Source organism: Sceloporus undulatus, chromosome 4 (assembly GCF_019175285.1).
Source record: "Sceloporus undulatus isolate JIND9_A2432 ecotype Alabama chromosome 4, SceUnd_v1.1, whole genome shotgun sequence".
NCBI classification, from domain to species: domain Eukaryota; kingdom Metazoa; phylum Chordata; class Lepidosauria; order Squamata; family Phrynosomatidae; genus Sceloporus; species Sceloporus undulatus.
The window spans coordinates 190,691,069-190,696,718 of record NC_056525.1 but is presented as its reverse complement, the minus strand read 5'-3'; the positions used below and the strand labels follow the sequence as shown (position 1 = coordinate 190,696,718).

Below are 5,650 nucleotides of genomic sequence, written 5' to 3'. Positions count from 1 at the left end.
GGCTCCTTAGGTCTGCTCCACATGGAGGACATTAGGACATGGCCAAAGACAAGGCTAAAGACACAAGGATTGCCATTGAACCCATGGCTCCTTAGGTCTGCTCCACATGGAGGACATTAGGACATGGCCAAAGACAAGGCTAAAAACACTCGTAGAAATAGACTCTCATGGCCTCTTAGTCCTGCTTAAAAAGTAGGACATGGCCAAACAAAAAGCTAAAAGCACTCAGAAGTATAAAACCATGGCTGCTTGGAGGACATGACCAAATAAAAGGCTACAAACACCAATAGAAGTATAAATCCATGGCTTCTTAATCCTTCACATGTTCTTCAGGTGTTTTGGACTTCAGGTCCCAGAATCCCTGGCTGCTGCCCAGTCTGGTTGGGGCTTCTGGCAGGTGAAGCTCAAAATACCTGGAGGACCAAGGTTTGGGAATCACTGTGTTAACAGTGTGACATGATAATATCGGCATGAGAGAAAGTGTGGCATGAAAGGATTGCGTTAACGTATCCGTATGAGTGAAACTGGTGTAGTGGTTTGAGCAACTCTGTAGGCCAGGGTTTGAATCCCCACTTGGCCATAAGAACCCACTGAGTGGCCTTTGGCAAGTCACAGCCTCCGAGGAACAAATCCTGCCAAGAAAACCCTTTGATAGGTTCACTTTAGGATAGCCATAAATCGAAAATGACTTGAAGCACACAGCAACAACAACAACAACCAGTACATGCCATCCAGAGAGGAAAAAAACATGGTCTTCTTTCATAATAAAATCACTAGATAGCAATGTTTGCCAGTGGCAGTAAAGAATAGTTTGTTCTCAGTTTGGGGAGAGTAGCTAGGAGGATGGGCAGGGAACTCTTCTCTGTTTTCTTCTGGTGGCATGTTTGGCAGCCGGCATTAGGATATGGATACTCAGGATCTGATCTTGACACACAGTGATTGGAAAAGTACTGTACAACTTTACAACAGGTACAACTAGAGTAACAATCCAAGGAAGGATTCCCTTAATCTGCATAGTAGTGTTCATGACATGTAAATAACAATTTAGCAATAACTCATTCTTTACCAGACAGCCATATACCTGAGGAACATTTTATAGACTTACTGTTTTGCCGTCCACATAAAATCTCATAGGTTTTACTCTCACTGTGAGTTTGCCATGTGAATTTGCAAGACTATCAGGTGAAGCAGAGGGCAGGAAGGAGCGGCCAGAAGCCTAGCTGAGCCACTAAATCAATGAGAACTTGATAAGGCAGAACTTCTTTCATTGACTGAATGTGTCTACTTTTGGTTGGGGTTTAGACCAACATAATCTACAAAAATGATCTAGAATGTTTTGTGGTTGGTGCTGAAGGATAATGATTTTTCAAATGTTCCAGTGAGCTGTGTTGCAGTCTTCTTTGGAAAATCAATAACAGCAGGCCAACCACTGGGAAAGATAGCTTTCCTGTCACTAACCATTTGCAGACTTGAAATGGGTGCATTTGGAGCATGCTCAGCTGACAAATTGGTGATTCTGAGGGCCAACAGACCTGGTCAGTGCACTTCACCCACATGCAAAATGTAGGAGTTCCAGTTGAAACAAGTAGGTGTGGAAAGGATTCCTAGGAGGTAGAAAAACTACAAATCTCTGGCTAGGCATTTAACTTGTCAGTGTCCCCCTCTGCAAGACTACAAGATATTCCATTAAATTACTCAGACTGAAATCTTAAACCACCTGCTGGGAGTAAACATAACTGAACACAGTGGAAGTTACGTCTGAGAGAACCCAGTTGCACTGTGGCAGTCGCAGGCATTCATATTTTCACTGCCACCACCTGAGTAGATATTCCTCAGCACTTCAAACTTTTAAATTCAATTTTACCTTTTCATTGAACAAATAGAAAGTCACTCTCTGACACACCTATCAGGGCATCTATTGAGGAAAATGAGATTACAGAATCTATCCCTGGTGTATGGCAGTTACAGAACCTTCAAAAAGAAAGATTCTGACAGTAAATCTAATACTATGTTTGTAGTTGTTGTTTTTTAAAAAAAATAAATTATGCTGTATATTATGTCAACATATTTGATCTTAATAGTTTTGCTAATATTTTATCTTCCCAGCGACTCTAAATCTAGGACGTTTGACTGATCTAAATAGTGAGAGATGCTTGTTGGGACTAACAATTGGATTTAAACTTCAACTAAATTGAATGATAATTATTTTCATATAAATAGTTGAAATAGACGTACCTTGCATTTCCTTGGCTGTTGAGAAAGTTGTAGTTTGTGGAACATGAAATATTAAGTGGTTGTGAAGAAACTTGAAATTAGAAATTGAAAGCAGTTGGTTGTTGAAGTTTAACTCTTAACAGTTATAAATGGCACTTTAAATTAATTTCCAAGTTCTCATACAGCCAAGTTAAGCAATTTAAGGAAACAAAACTGAGGAAGTATAATCAATAGAAAACAAGAGACATCTCAAGGATGCTCAGTGATGAATGATGATGATGATGCCCAACATGTTTTAGCATGTATACACTCTGAAAGGACTTCTTTAGGGGCTTGAAATTTACTTCAGACATTTCTGGAGCTGAAACTGTACACACCATTTACTGAGCAAAAATGGTCTAGTACCTTTTGTCCAGTAAATAGTGTATAGCGTTTCAGCTTCAGAAATTCCTGAAGTTAAATTCAAAGCGGTCACTAAAGAAGGCCTTTGAGAGTATATACAGGCTAAAATGTATTGGGCTTCGTATCAATAAATGATTAATCATTGAGCACCTTGAGACATATCTTCTGTGTTTTGCAAGTAGAACACATGCCAGCATATGAAATACCCACAGGCTATAATTATATTATTCTGTTATGTATGTATTCCATTAATTGGACCTTCAAGTTTACATGTTAGACCTATTGGTTTTAAGATTTCTCCCATAGTGGTTTGCTCTGAAAATATCTACTTTCATATAAATACCATATTTTATTTAGTTTGAAGTTAGTTGGTAACCTAAATTTTTGATTGAAATCCGAACATGGCCTTGTATTCTATCTGCAGATTATTTTTTCTGCTGTCCTGTGTTCACCCTCTTGAGCTTAGGTCCTGTTGAACTTAGAAGTAAACATGTCCAGGCTTACACTGTTTTGTTACTTATAATAGTAACTTACTAGTAATCATATGTGAGCTAATTTTAGAAACTGGAAGCAAGGATTGCAGAAGTGAATGCACAGTGATTCTTCATCATAGAAAAGAGTATTGGACTTCTAGTTTTGGATTTTGCATTTGTTCAGTTTATCGTTTACTAAATCCTAACATAAAAATGGGAACTGTCTCCTAAAAGCTAAAATAAAGAAACAAAAATCATTACCTTCTTTCTCACCTCCTACAGAGCTATATGAGACAAACTATTTTTGTGAACCACTTCTTACAAACATGTATGTAGATGTAAGATGTCCATACTCTTTGTGTATGGAAGCACTTTGTGTTTACAGAAAAACTAGCATAACACTGTTGTTCTTCATGTCAGTAACACTGTGTGGAGCTGTTAGGTTGTTTTTATTACATTGCAAGCCGGTTGCATATGTACAATTGCGATTGCACAATGTGAAATGACAATAAAATCAATTTGACAAAAATGATGAGGGGAAGGGAGGCCAAACAGGAATTGAAATACTGTAAAAAGTTCTTACAACTTAGGAATACTGGATGAAGAAAGCCATCTTGTAAAGTCTGCATGTAAACCATTCTACTTCCTATGAGCCATTGCAGAATCAGTGATATCACTTGGTATATTTTTGTCACTGTGGCGCAGTGTCTTTCCTAAGACTAAGACCTCCATAACTAGCAGGATCTTAACCTTTTTCCCATGGCAAAACCCAAGATTTTGGGTAGGACACCAAATTGACTTTCTGGAATTATTTTTGTTCAGAATCCAAGTTCAAAATCTAAATTCATGAATGGTGCTGCTGATGACAAACCATTGTCCATGAATAAGTACAGTTGTCCCTCGACATTTCCGGCTTTGACACTTGCAGTTTCAATTATTCGTGATGGCAAGGCCACTGTGCATACACTGTGCACTCTTCCTCCTCATTCCTCCTGGGCTTTTCCCCTGGGGAGGGAAAAGGCTCAGGAGAGAGAAACCAGGAAGGGTGTGTGCACCAATCCCACCTCTTTCCAGGACAGAGAGCTGCTTCTTTCCCCAAGCAGCTGTCTTGCCTTGGGAAGGGGTTGGGGGAAATTATCCCTCGCCCTTTTCCAGGACAGGGAGCTGCCTGGGTAAAGACAGCACTCGTGCCTTGAGAAGTGGTTTGGGGAAAGCAAATGTTCTCTCCTTCCTGCTGTTCCAAGGCTTTAAGCTCTCTGAAGCCTTGGAAGCGAAGGAGGGAGCTGCGAATGCACACTCACCTGCCCTTCTAGTACTTCAGAGAGCTTTCTGGAGCTGTTTGAAGCTTCAGAAAGGAGATGGGGGCATGCATGCATGCACTGCTTTCACACACACACCACTTTAATAGTGAATTTTGACTTTCGTGGGGGTCTTGTGCCCCAACCCCCATGAATGCCAAGGGTTGAATGTTTTCAAGCAGTGAATGTTCAAATCAGTGGATATGGAGAGCTTTAAAGCACCTTGCTCTCACTAAGAAAGCATAAACTATTTATTTTCAATTGAATCATATCTGAGAATAAAATGAAAAATGAACCAGTGGGTGAAGCTGTTGGGTAGTAAGGTGGAGATCAGTTGTCAAGCTGTAAACAACTGAAATAGTGTCAGAAGAAACAATAAAAAGAACGGGGGGAGGGGGAGACTGGCCTTTAGTACTTAATTCTAATTATGAAACTTTTGACTATGGAAGATAACTTTTTGTTTTATTACTTTAATTATTGTAGGTATGCTTCAGTTGTGGAAAACAAAGGAAATTACAAAGATTTTGAAGATATTTTGTATTTGACAGTAAGAAGGTAGCTCTAAGAATTTCATATCACACTAAGGTCAAATTTATACATAGTGGACCCTTGGTAACTGCTGGGGTTTGGATCCCTGTGGATACCAAAATCATAGATGCTCAAGTCCTATTATATACAGTGGCATAGTAAAATAGTGTCCCTTATATAAAATGGCAAAATCAAGGTTTGTTTTTTTGGAATTTTGAAAAATAGTTTCAAGCCATGGATATTTGAATCAATGGATATCAAGGGCCAACTGAGGGCTTCCATCTGCAAACAATGTGTTTGGAAAAAACAATTTCTTTGAAACTTATAATGGTGAAGTCTTTACTTACCCATATGTATCCCTGATAGAATATAGTTGCAGTTTTATACTCGGGAGCAATATTGTGGAAGTTAGGACAATGACTGAATAAGAAAATTGTATCCAGTTGAAAAAATTACATTAAATAAAATTTAAAAATTACATCCCCACATAACATATAACCAGAACGCTTAAACTGGAAGCATAGTTAGTTTACTGTATTGGTCAAGCTACTGCTTAAGTTGACTAATCATGAGGTCAGCTTTAATTAATAGCGCTATGAGTCAGCAATACACTATTCTAACATTCATATGACTTTAGACAACAAAAAGGCAAAAAATTAAAAGTACCTTTTACAAGGAGGGGTTATTAACAAAAAGAATAAAATTATCTTGCTTGTATTATTATTATTATTATTA

The 5,650-nt window shown here is 38.5% G+C and overlaps 1 protein-coding gene across 1 annotated transcript in view; it reads left to right on the top strand.

The window, feature by feature from the left end:
- Positions 1-5,650, top strand: part of RAB12 (RAB12, member RAS oncogene family) — an 82,955-nt gene that overhangs the window by 1,226 nt on the left and 76,079 nt on the right. The window lies entirely within an intron of this gene.